Source organism: Petromyzon marinus, chromosome 54 (genome assembly GCF_048934315.1).
Source record: "Petromyzon marinus isolate PM22_M1 ecotype Great Lakes invasive population chromosome 54, UKy_Petmar_22M1.pri1.0, whole genome shotgun sequence".
NCBI lineage: Eukaryota > Metazoa > Chordata > Hyperoartia > Petromyzontiformes > Petromyzontidae > Petromyzon > Petromyzon marinus.
The window spans coordinates 7,397,415-7,411,885 of NC_133720.1; the positions used below are offsets into that span (position 1 = coordinate 7,397,415).

General features: G+C 49.5%; 1 protein-coding gene across 2 annotated transcripts in view; it reads right to left on the reverse strand.

Moving 5' to 3' along the window:
• Window positions 1-4,201, reverse strand: part of LOC116954223 (serine/threonine-protein kinase H1) — a 56,323-nt gene extending 52,122 nt beyond the window's left edge. Inside the window, exon 1 of one of the 2 annotated variants that reach the window (XM_032974781.2) lies at window positions 3,893-4,201. The gene's annotated coding sequence lies outside the window, so the exon portion shown is untranslated. Of the gene's footprint in view, window positions 1-2,499; window positions 3,070-3,892 lie in introns of those variants that run through there. The other variant, XM_032974782.2, reaches the window with a different exon arrangement.
• Between the last annotated feature and the right edge of the window lie 10,270 nt (window positions 4,202-14,471).

The window sequence follows — 14,471 nt, forward strand, 5'->3', positions numbered from 1 at the left end:
CGGCGACACGGGGGATCTTTGTCTTTGTGTGTAAACATGGGGGAGCGGTGGCGCAGCGGTTAGCGTACTGCGCTACGAACCTTGCCGAGTTCGATTCCCGCTCACGGCCACCAACACCAGCAGTGACGATAATCTGGAACCGGTGCTGGGCCTCCCCTGGGTCGACTCAGCCTCAAATGAGTAGCTGGTGCGGTGTGTAGTAAACATCGCCACCAGGCGAGACAAAGGCGGCCGGGCGTGGTGCTGGCCACCCACCCCCTCGTGTGCTAACTCGCTAACAGCACTTGCCCCAACGGTTTGTTTGCAGGCGACACGGGGAAATATAACAATAAGTGTTACCCTTGCTGGCAATAAAACAGTTGTGTTCAGATGTGAAAACACCAAACTGAATCCCTTTTTTGTCAAGTAATCCTGCCTGCATTCACCACATATACTTAATCTTTGGTTCTTTCGGTAAAGTCACGTAGGTAGAAAATTAATAGATCACGACGTTTCGATCGCAACACAAGCAATCGTCGCCAGGTGTGACAACCACAGCAAGAAAAAAACTGCTGAAGTAGGCGTGAACATGCAAACACAAAAACACGCTCTGGTAGTCTATGATGGCATTGTCTTTGATTGGTCCACACCAGAGACAGCTTTCTTTAGAGCCTCGTCTCAAGCGGTGTTTTAAACCAGAGGACGCCAGAAGCCAACCAGCACAAGGACAATGCCACTATCAGGACATTGAGAGCTCGGGGCGAGCATCTACATCATGGGACCTCCTCCCTTGCCAGTTTGATCTGTGTCCTACGAAAACACTAAAGTCTCAAGACTCGCTTCACAGGAGGGTCCTGCCGCGTTGTTTTCGCAGTCGGGGGACGATGTTGATGCCGGGGTTATGTTGCAGGCGATTACTCAAACGCGCATTGGGATATTTGCCCAACACCAATATCCGTGCACTGTGTGGCTTTTACGAGTGCCGGTGGAACGGCAGCGTTACAAAAGCGGTATCACAAGATCGGCCTCTGTGGAAGGGCAGGATGAGGAGAGGCTCGTTTAAGGACCCCCTCGTGGGCCAAGTCGCCCTCCAGCAACGGCGGAGGAGCGACGCTCACAACAACGAGGGAGGGTAAAACGCAGAGAGTCGGCGCAGCTGGGACGCAATTTGCCGGTCGCCTGGGGCAGTCAGCCCCATGGCACCGAACCACCTGGGGGTCCCGTCCCGTGACCTCCTGTCAGCAGCGAGCCTTCGACACTTCACGTGTGGGCCTCAAGGTGCACCTAGCCTGGCACAAAGCGCCGGTGTTGAGCGTCGCCGCTACTGAGTGGCGAACGACGGCCGCTGATGTGGAAGTGTAAAGACCGACCGACTGTGTGACGACGACGATGATGAGGATGAAGCGTGGTCACCGAATCTACGCCTCTATATCAGCAACGAAACAGGAGGACTTCTCCACAGATCTGGCTGTCGCCTGATGAAGCTGGTTGTAATTACTGACGAAACGTCGTACTCGGATTGTAAATGTTGTGGCTTGGCTCTCCAACACACCGGCGGGCTGTACGAGTACACTGCACTATACACTACTATACACTACACTACTATACACTACACTACTATACACTACACACTAGTGCTGTACTAGTACACTACACTATACACTACACTACAATACACTACACTACTATACACTACACACTACACACTAGTGCTGTACTAGTACACTACACTCTACACTACACTATACACTACACTACTATACACTACACTATACACTACACACTAGTGCTGTACTAGTGACGAATTGGCCACGTTCTGTTTACGTGACAACCCTTACTAGTTGGCTGTGTCGGGTGGTGTCGGCTTTTAACGACACAACATTTATACATTTACGCGATCGAACCCCCAAAAAAACATCTATTATGGATGATGATAATGATGATGTGTGTGTGTATGAATGTTTAAAGTCCTGTACGGTATTGTTGCAAATGCGAGATTGTTGTCGGCATGCGCGAAATAGCTGCGTAAATTAACGCGGGTGTAAAGCGTATGGCGAAGTACGGTCATAGTAAACCCGCCACGTTCATCCAGCAGTGGAGTGACGGAAGGACTGTTACAGGACAACGCGCGCACGCGTGTGCGTGTGGCGATGGATATTAGTGCACCGCGCTACGAAGCCCGTGACCACGAGATCGACTCCCGTTCACGGCAAACCAACACCGGTGACGATGATCTCAACCGGCCTCCCCTTAAGTCTGCTCAGCCTCAAATTAGTACGTGGTGCGGTGTGTTAATAATTCCACTCGGATCACCCTCCACCCCCTCGTGTGCCGTGTCTGACTTCATTAGGTGCTACCTCGCTAAGAGCAATTGCCCCAACAGTCTGTTAAGGCTATACGGGGGCAGGGTCATTGTCTCTGTGTGTAAGGCTCAGTGTCGTCTAGCAGTCCGTCTAACTTGCTCGGCTTCAAATGACACTTTCAAACAACAACAACAACGGAACACAATTAACCACTTACCAAGATCATACACAAATACTGCCGGCTCCGAAGAAGGACCCGTAACCCGAAACGTTAGCTTCGTACGAATCACTCGATCGTGTCCGATCTGCTCAAAAATCCCACGGAGTGCCCTGGATCCAGCCCATTCGCGCTTCTTAACAATCACTAAGAAGCCCTCTAACAGGGGGAGGGGGGGCTTTGTGGTGTGGGAGGGCATGACACATCGCTAGAGCTGCGTAGGGGTGATTGGGGACACGTAAACTATCAACTATTTTTTTTATTTTACCAAATAAGGCCCCCACTGAACTATATATACAGTAGCTGTGTTTTTTTTTTCAGATGCGACCTGGCTGCCACAAATGATCGGCTCAACGAGGTGGGTTTCTCATCACGTGGCAGCGCGCAGAAACCCGAATACTCTTAACGCGACGGTGATTCTGAACGTGGAGGGAAAACCCGGGAGGGCTCTGGAGAGAAATCCACGTGACCACGGGGAGACACCGCAAACTCCAAATATACAGCAGCAGGCGTCAGGGTCGGGATCGAACCCACGACCTCCTGTACACCAGGCGAGGGAGTTAACATCTCCTAGCCACCCTGATGATGGTGAGAGCGACACGCAAACTCCAAATATACAGCAGCAGGCGTCAGGGTCGGGATCGAACTTTCGACCTCCTGTACACCAGGCGAGGGAGTTAACATCTCCTAGCCACCCTGATTATGATGAGAGCGACACGCAAACTCCAAATATACAGCAGCAGGCGTCAGGGTCGGGATCGAACCCACGACCTCCTGTATACCAGGCGAGGTAGTTAACATCTCATAGCCACCGTGATGATGATGAGAGAGAGACACGCAAACTCCAAATATACAGCAGCAGCAGGCGTCGTCAGGGTCGGGATCGAACCCACGACCTCCTGTATACCAGGCAAGGTAGTTAACATCTCCTAGCCACCGGGATGATAATGAGAGAGAGACACACAAACTCCAAATATACAGCAGGCGTCAGGGTCGGGATCGAACCCACGGACCTCCTGTATACCAGGCGAGGGAGTTAACATCTCCTAGCCACCCCACGTCGGGCTAAAAGAGGCAGGGGAAACCAGCCCTAGATGGAGCTACGATGATGAATTCAGAGAATGCGCACAGAGTGCCAGGTTAATTAAAAGCGTCGAAGCGAGAGAGAGGGAGAGAGAGGGAGAGATGGTGACGGCTTGGAAAAACGAGGCTTTCCATCCAGCAGTGGATTAATCACGGCTGATGATGATGCTCCAGATGGCTAGATGGATGGTCACATTGCAAGACAGCGCGAGAGACTGGCGCACCCCCCCCAACCCACCCCGTCAAATCCAGCAGTGGAGAGACAGCATCGCGATGACGACGACGAGGATGATGATGATCGTGACATTACCTTGAATTCATGGACAGTCCGTCTGCAGTTACCGTCTTGCCCTGTCACTCCAGCGCGACTTCTACCCCACCTCCAACAACAACAAAAATGCAACATTAAATTCGCCAGTGATCTAACACAAGAAAGATTCTTATTTTTTAAACCCCTCCCCTTCCCTCCTCGTTCGATCCGCCCAAGTCGCTCGCCCCCTTGTCCGTGGCCACCAAGGGAGCCGGGAGTGCGCGCGAGGGGCGAGAGACACTGTGGGTTGAAAGTTCGTTTCGCGAGTGAAGAGCCGGCGGAGGCAGGAGGCGGGGTGGGAGTGGGGTTCGAGTGGGGTTGGTGGCAACCGCCCACAACATCGGATGGGAAGGGCGGGAGGAGGAAGAGGTGGGGGGGGGGTTTGCTCCTCCCATCAACAGCTCCCCATCAACGTCGGTGCCGGTCGCCAGCGATGCCGAAGCCGAAAGTTCAACCAAACCTGTACAGCCCCGCAGGCTGACAATCGTCGCTAGCTCCGCTTTGCCCATCATCCGCTGCTCGATAGCAAGCGAGGTACTGCACCGCCTCTCCACGTGGTGATTATGGTGATGGGTTTTGTTGGTTGGGCCGGTGGGTTGTGTTACAAATAATAATTTCGCCGGCCCTATCAACACTTTCCCAAGCTCCGCGGTCCTCTGTGTATCATTAAGACGTTTTCGGTTTGTCCTGGTGCCGCGGTGGCTAGGATATGTTAACGTCCTCACGGGGTATGCAGGAGGTCGTGGGTTGAATCCCGACCTTGACGCCTGCTGCTGAATATTTGGAGCTTGCGTGTCTCTCTCTCATCATCACCACGGTGGCTAGGAGATGTTCACTACCTCGCCTGGTATACAGGAGGTCGTGGGTTCGATCCCGACCTTGACGCCTGCTATATATTTGAAATGTGCATGTTCTCCCCGGGATCGCGTGGATTTTTCTCCGGGTCCTCCGGGTTTTCCCTCCACATTTAGAATCAACATCGCGCGTTTAGAGTATTTGTCTGTTTTACATTTCCACGTGATGATGATAAGCCCACTTCGTTGAGCTATCATTTGTGGCCAGGTCGCTTCTGAAAAAGAGCCACGTAGCTCAGTGGGCCTTAACTGGTAAAAGAAAAGACAAATTTAGAGTTTAGTTTGTACTATAATTGAATACAATCTAGACCACAACTGGTCACGTGGCATTCCTGGCACTTCCGATTAGCACGGTTGTCTACGTACGGTGCGAAAGAAGTCCTACACACAGTACAGACGTGTGTGCACGACAGCGTGGTGAAGGTTCCATCATCATCAGCAGCAGCATCAAAATCCACGTCGCCGTCCAAGGGAGACGAAAATGCCGACTCCCAGGGATTTTTGTTTCACGTTCAATGTGTCGTAGAAGTGACTGAGCCAAATCTCAGCCCTCCGATGCCCCCTCCTGCCGTGTCAAGGCCTCCCCCACGCCGTTGCCGGTCATGAGTGGATTATTCTTTTTTTTTTAAAACCACGCTGATCAGTGCAGGGTTGGCGAAAAGTCGCGGTTGGGTTGAGGAACCGCGGTTCCGATCTGTCCGTCGCTCGCCAGTGATGTCCTCGGGAGCGTGTTGGTGTCCTTGCATGTCTCTCGATACAGGCTGAGAGTCGGCTCTATTTAATTCGCTATGACCGTCTTGTTTTGGGATGTACTGTACGTTATGTTTTCTAGAGGGGGGGGGGGTGGCCCAATTTAAAACAAATTTTGGTTGCTAATTGTTCGAAAAAAAATATCACACCAAACAAAATACCGGCGAGTTTAATCGTTTTGCCACAAATAATTAGATGGACTCCCTTCCCAAACCGCCAGCATCTCTCGCGCGATCTCGCGATGTAACAATCCACACGGCAGCATCATCCACACGCGAGCTGAGCTATTGAGCTAAGCTGTTTATTTAAATCGGTGGCCGTTCCAATCATTGGCTGCCACTCCGTCCAGTTTTCTCTAAACATCCATCCATAACACCCCTGTCCAATAAATAATAATGCATTCACATTTCATCGTGGGAGTACGAACGGGAAAATGTCGTGAGCCAAATATTGGACTCTGTGTCATATTTGATCTTACTACGCCTTTTAAGGACACGGACAGACCTTGCATCAAAGACACAGACTCCCACCCCCGCTCCCCCGGTACAGCCTTAACAGACTGTTGGGGCAAGTGCTGTTGGCGAGTAGCACCTGTGAAGGCCGGCACGGCACACGATGGGGTGGGGTGGCCCAGCACCACGCCCGGCCGCCTTTGTCTCCCGAGTGGCGATGTTTTACACACCACAACTAGGGTACTCCTTCGAGTATTTGCACGTGACCTTGCCAGAGGCGCCCTCTGCCGCTAGTTCGGCAAAAACGAGGCTACATGTTCAGTCCCGCCGATGGAAATGTTTCCAGTTTTTTTTACGTCGTTGTAACTATCTTAAGGGGCCGTCCATAAATGACGTCACGCGATTTTGGACGATTTTTGACCCCCCCCCCCCCATCGTCACAATGCGTCACAAAAAGTCAGATCCGCCCCTCAAATATGACGTCACAAAGCTCTGCCCCCCCCCCCCAAAATATGAAACATGTTTCAAATTGCTTTAAACTATTGTCATTGTAGTGTTTATTTAATGTGTCGCTGCATTCTGATGTTGTAGGAGAAAATATTTATTAAAAAGTCTATTTAATTAAGTAGAAAGTGTTGTCTATATGTATTTATTTAAAGTTGCGCATTTTGATGTGACGTCACATTTATCACCCCCCCCCCCCCTCGTCACACATCGTCACAAATGTCTGACCCCTCCCTCCCCTAGGTGCGTGACGTCATTTATGGACAGCCCCTAAGCCTACTAACCCTTTAGTTTGGCTCAAATTTGAGCTCCACTTTTGTAGCGATTTTAATTTTTGACAAAAATTATCTTATTCATATAAAGATCTCCTGGCCTGGAATCCAACTCTCTGGAGGTAAGTAGCGAGCGTCGGTGAATGACAGCACAAATTCCGTGGGGGTGTCCAGGAGGCAGGAAGCCTTGTGCCCAGGGATGACCTTGGAGAAGGCGTCACGGCAAAGTGCGGACCAACGTCAACTGCCCCGTCTGTGTGGGGATAGAGTGTTGCCCCCTCGCTTAGCAGTGCCTTTTCTCCGGGCGCTCCGGCTTCCTCCCACGTGTGTAAACATCGTTAATTGTCTGAAAACATCTGTGTATATATAGAGGACTGCATAGCTCGAGTAAATAGTTTGTAACTGTAGCACCGGCTCCTCACCTGCCTGGCTGTTGCCTCAGCTCCGGTTGGTGTTGTTTATCAGTTCTCTGAAAAAAATTCTGACGTTGCTGTGAATTAATGTGAACACGTTCTCGCCTTTCTTTCGTGTACTATCAGTGCAGCTGTGGCACTTAACCAGCCGCTCTTTTTTGTTACCGCAATTATACACACACACTGCTGCTGCTGGATGGAGATGGCCTCCTCCTCCACGTGCCGTCGCATACCCATCCTCCCTCGCGCTCCTGCGGCGCCGCCAAAGATCCACCCCAGTTTAACACGTAGGCTTTCGCGACCAATATTATTCATAATAAAGGTTTTTTGGGTTAGATCGCGTTATTTATAAATGTGTCGTAACCCTCCACCACCCGACACGGCCAATCAGCAAAAAAAGTGTCACGTTGACACTTTTTTTGCTGATTGGCCGTGTCGAATTGCCCGATGATGCTGGATGTATTTACCAGCGAAACGTCGTACTCAAACTGTAAATGTTGTGGATTCACTCTTCAACACACCGGTGGGCTAAAGTAGTGAACTATTTGTCCTTTGTCAACGTGACACTTTTTTTGCTGATTGGCCGTGTCGGGTGGTGGAGGGTTACTACACATTTATAAATAACGCGATCTAACCCAAAAACCTTTATTATGAAAGATCCACCCCGTATCCTCCGCGCGAGCCCCATCTTAGTCGCTCCATCTCCACAGTGGACATCCCCCTCCCCATCCTTCCTTTGGCTGCCACTCCGTCGTTAGTCTCGACCCCCCCACTCCCCCCCCCCCGACCCATCGTCCCTTCTACTTCTCGTGTCGGTATTACATCCAAGCTCGCCTCTCTCTCTATCTCTGTCACTCAAGTCTTCAGAGTGTAGTGGCTGGCTCAGAGACACTAAGAGTAGGAGGCACGCTGTTTATTAAACGGCCTTAACAGTTAACACTTGGTAACTACGGTTCCCAGTCAGGACAGCTGGTAGCCTGCCTGACTGACGACACTGAGATGGTGAAGACTCCAGCAGCATGACGGGGATCTCGCTCCACACGACAGCCCCGAGCTCCCCTCCCGGAGCCCCTCTTATACTGCCAGCGCGGCCTGGCTCCGCCCCCGGCCACGCCCCCTTTGCAGAACCGACCCCGGGTTCCTGGTGTGTCCCTCTAAAGCTGTCAGCGTGGCCTGGCTCCGCCCTCGGCCACGCCGCCCTTCTGGAACCTACTAGCGGGTTCTCGGCGTGCCCCTTTCGTGAACCTTTCCCCTGCATCCCTCTCTCTGGTCTATCACGTGACCTGCTGTCAGTCGGGGCTGCTGTAAGCTGCAGATCCCCCTTCCCTGCCAGCAGCTAGCGCTATGCTGCTACGTGACCGATTCTGTGTCACTGCAATAGTACGGCTTCTCTTGCTGTACTTTAGTGGTTCGTCTTAACCTGCGGTGCACGCACCCCCTGTGGGTGCGAGATGCCCTTTCTGGGGGTAGCGAGACACGGCCAGATTTATTTTCTACAAGGCAAATCATCGAAACACAAATTAAGCGCTGGCACGTGAGTTACAACTTACTCGTTTCAGCAAACCCCTGTGTATGAATTAACATTTAGAATTTTTTTTTTTTACGATTGAGAACCAAAGGGTTGCAAGGCTGCAGTAAAGGTTAAGAACCACTGCCTGTAGAGCAACAAGCTCTACAATTTTGCATAGAGGTGGTAGGATGAGCCAGATGGTTGCGTCAGGAGTTAGCGAAGTGCGGTGAATCGCCGCGATGACGCCTCCTTCCTGAACCCCCTTCCGTAGTTTGTGAATCGTGCATTGAGTCTTCGTTACGGTCCGGGTGGCTACGGTCGCCGCACACTGCCCACGGAGAGTTTTGTTTTTTGGTAATATTCCACGTGTGCCATCGTCACCGTCAAAACTATAACCGCGTATGCTGCTGCTACTGCTGCTGCCGTGGGGTTTTTTATTTTTACGGATGTGGTCCAGGATCGTGGCGTTAGAGAAACGCACTCGTTACATCGCACAAAGCGCTTGCCACGAATGAACCACGACACCTCGCCGATCTCGTCGAGGAGCCAGGAACCATCATCATCCCGACAACTCCGCTCATCCTCGCAGCGGCTGCGGCTTTTGGCTGCGAACCGTCGAACCAAAAGACGGCGGCGGTGGTCGCCGCCGCCGCCGCCTCGTCGCGCGGCGCATTCGGACGCGCCGCTTCCGCGGCCGTCTGGAACGCTCTTCCCCCCCCCGATATTAGGAAGTCACTGGGAGCTGTGCACTTTTAAATCATCAGCTAGATTGAAAAGCCATTTTAACTGCTTTTTGTGTTTAGTTTGTTGTCCTTCCCCCGCAGCTCCGACTAGCACGGTTGGCTACGTACGGTGCGAAATAATTCAACACACAAAGACAAATATCCCCCGTATAGCGTTAACAGACTGTAGGATCAAGTGCTGTTAGCGAGCACCTATTAAGGCCGGCACGGCACACTAGCGGGTGGGTGGCAAGCACCACGCCCGACCGCCTTTGTCTCCCTAGCGGCGATGTTTTACAACACACCGCACTTGCTGCTCATTTGTGCATGAGTCGACCTAGGGGAGGCCCAGAACCGGTTTAGATAATCGTCACCGGTGTTTGGCCGTAGGCGGGAATCGAACTCTGGGTCGCCGGGTTCGTAGCCGCTGCTTATCCGCAAACCGTTGCGTATCCGCAAACCGTTGCGTATCCGCAAACCGTTGCGTATCCGCAAACCGTTGCGTATCCGCAAACCGTTGCGTATCCGCAAACCGTTGCGTATCCGCAAACCGTTGCGTATCCGCAAACCGTTGCGTATCCGCAAACCGTTGCGTATCCGCAAACCGTTGCGTATCCGCAAACCGTTGCGTATCCGCAAACCGTTGCGTATCCGCAAACCGTTGCGTATCCGCAAACCGCTGCGTATCCGCAAACCGCTGCGTATCCGCAAACCGCTGCGTATCCGCAAACCGCTGCGTATCCGCAATCCGCTGCACCACGGCTTCCCCAAACATTCCGACATAACACGCGAATCTGCAGACCGGTCAGCAGATGGCACCACAACCGTGGCAAAAAACAAAACGTGGGCAACAACAATCTTTGATTTTTCCGCAGTGTTCTGGCGCAGCCCTAATCACGGTGAGATTGTGCGGTCCCAGATGTTCGCCGGTTCGATCCCTTTTAACCGGGCGCGGCAGTGGTGAAATAACGGCAGCGGGGTTTGTGTAAATACATTTAACGTCGTACTCGGATTGTAACTGTTGTGGCTTGGCTGTCCAACACACCGTGATGCTGTACTAGTACACTACACTATACACTACTACACTATACACTACACTACTATACACTATACACTACACTACACAATACACTACTATACACTACACTATACACTACACTACTATACATTACACTATATACTACTATACACTACACTATACTATACACTACTATACACTACACAATACACTACACTATACACTACACTATACACTACACTATACACTACACTACTATACACTACACTATACACTACACAATACACTATACACTACACTATACACTACACTATACACTACACTATACACTACACTTCACTATACACTACACTACACTATACACTACACTACACTACTATACACTACACTATACACTATACACTACACAATACACTATACACTACACTATACACTACACTATACACTACACTATACACTACACTTCACTATACACTACACTATACACTACACTACTATACACTACACTATACACTACTATACACTACACTATACATTACACTATGCACTACACACTATACACTACACAATACACTACACAATACACTACACTATACACTACATTAAACAATACACTACACTATACACTACACTATACACTACACTATACACTACACTATACACTACACTACACTATACACTACACTACTATACACTACACTACTATACACTACACTATACACTACTATACACTACACTATACATTACACTATACACTACACACTATACACTACACAATACACTACACAATACACTACACTATACACTACACTACACAATACACTACACTACTATACACTACACTACTATACACTACACTACTATACACTACACTACTATACACTACACAATACACTACACTATACACTACACTACTATACACTACACAATACACTACTATACACTACACTATACACTACACTACTATACACTACACTATACACTACACAATACACTACACTACTATACACTACACAATACACTACACTACTATACACTACACTATACACTACACTACACAATACACTATACACTACACAATACACTACTATACACTACACTATACACTACACTACTATACACTACACAATACACTACACTACACAATACACTACACAATACACTACTATACACTACACAATACACTACACTACTATACACTACACAATACACTACACTATACACTACACAATACACTACTATACACTACACAATACACTACACTACTATACACTACACAATACACTACACTACACAATACACTACTATACACTACACTATACACTACACTACTATACATTACACTATACTACTATACACTACTATACACTACACTATAGACTACTATACACTACACTACTATACACTACACGACTATACACTACACTACTATACACTACACTACTATACACTACACTACTATACACTACACTACTATACACTACTATACACTACACTATACACTACTATACACTACACTACTATACACTACACTATACACTACACTACTATACACTACACTATACACTACACTATACACTACTATACATTATACTATACACTACACAATACACTACACAATACACTACTACACTATACACTACACTACTATACACTACACTACTATACACTACACACTACACTACTATACACTACACTACTATACACTACACTACTATACACTACACTACTATACACTACTATACACTACACTACTATACACTACACTACTATACACTACACTATACACTACACTATACACTACACTATACACTACACTATACACTACACTATACACTACACTATACACTACACTATACACTACACTATACACTACAATACTATACACTACACTACTATACACTACACTATACACTACACTATACACTACACACTAGTGCTGTACTATTGACGACTTGGCCACGTTCTGTTTACGTGACAACCCTTACTAGTTGGCTGTGTCGGGTGGTGGCGGTTTTAACGACACAACATTTATATATTTACGCGATCTGACCCCAAAGAGAACTATACCCTCCCGCCTCTGTCCACCCAAGGGGTCTACTGTTCACGTGCCATTAGGCGAAAATATAAATGTGTTGCTAAACCCGCCACCACCCGACACAGCCAATTAGCAAAATTTGTCGCGTAAACAGAACGTGGCCAATTCGTTACGAGTACAGTGTCAACGGTGTGTTGGAGAGCCAAGCCACAACGTTTACAATCTGAGTAACGTATCGATTATAAAGGGGCCGTCCATAAATGACGTCACGCGATTTTGGACGATTTTTGACCCCCCCCCCCTTCATCACACGGCGTCACAAATAGTCAGACCCCCCCCCTCCAATATGACGTCACAAATCTCTGCCCTCCCCCCCACCCAAAAAAAAACACATGCTTCAAATCGCTTTAAACTATTGTCATTGTAGTGCGTACTTAATGTGCCGCTGCATTCTGATGTTGTAGGACGCGCCACTTATTTAAAAATCTATTTAATTAAGTAGAACGTGTTGTCTACATGCGCAATTTTGATGTGACGTAACATTTCTGAAACCTAACCCCCCTCCCGTCACATATCGTCACAAATGTCTGACCCGCCCACCCCACGCGTGTGCTGTGCTTCACCACGCGGATTGGTGAAACCCGGGAGCATAGGAGTGCAGTACAAGTGCAGCGGGTGGCTTGTCGCCGCACTGCCCGCTGCTGACCGCCGCGTGGCATCCTCCTGTTGTGACACCCATCCACAAACATCATCTAGGCCAGGGGTGGGGAACCTTTTTTCTGCCAAGGGCCATTTGGATATTTATAACATCGTTCGCGGGGCCGTACAAAATAATCAACTTAAAAATTATCCCGTTATATTTGGTCAAACATTTAATTGACTCACCCCTAATGCGATGGCTGGCACTGCTTCTCTTTGGTGAGGCGTGGCGGTGATGTTAGCCGGTATTGATGATGTTGTTGCGGCTCGCAACTATTTTTCCAGGTTTGCTCTCCTAGATTTGTTGAATTTCGAGTCCCCGCCTGCGGTTGCCTTGGCAGGGCCAGAGACCCAAATGACTTCGCGGGCCCTTGTACGGCCCGCGGGCCGGACGTTCTCCACCCCTGATTCTAGGCCCAAATTCCGGCGTAGCTTTCGAGATCTCACGAACTTGGGGCCTCCAACTAATGGGAGCTCGGGTGAGGTTATCCTCCACTCTTTTCTGACGTTTCTTCTGTACTTTGCACTGCTGCTGTCATGTTTTTTTGTTATGTTCCTTGTTGTAACGTTCTGACCCTGTGGCTCCGACTGGACGTCTGTGAAAAATAGAGCTTGATAGCTCATCGGATTCCTCGAGTATAAATAAATATTCTGATTCTGACACTTCCACGGCGGTTTCAGACGTCTTGGAATAGGTGGAGAGAACCCACCACTTTACCCCATCACACGCGACCTTGATCGATCGAAGCCACAACAGTACATGGTGTGTGTGTGTGTGCCATGTTCTTCTGCGGTAGTATGCCATGCCGGCCTTCATAGGTGCTCGCGAACGGCAATTTCCCCAACAGTCTGTTAAGGACTAGTTTGTACTACGGCAGTGTAGTGGTTGGCTCTCTGCGCTACGAACCTGACGACCCGGGTTCGATTTCCGCTCACGGACACCAGTGACGATTATCCGAACCGGTTCTGGGCCTCGCCTAGGTCGACTCAGCCTCAAAGGAGTACTGTGCCTGATGTGGTGTGTAAGGCTCGTCACGAGAGAGACAAAGCCGCCCGGGCGTGGTGCTTGTCACCCACCCCCTCGTGTGCCGTGCCGGCCTTCATCGGTGCTGCCCGCTAACAGCACTTAGCCCCAACAGTCTGTTACAGGCTACACGGGGAATCCTGCTGAGATGGACAGAGGTAGACGGGGAGGGATTATTTCAACAGCCACGCCTGGAGATCGAATCTAAACAGCCAAAACTCTGCATTGCAAGTGCAGCGCGCTCGCCATTCCATCCCCCGTGCCAGAAGCAGAGCGGGGAGCGGGGGCTACCGAACGGGTTGGGTCTCTCTACAGAGAAGCTC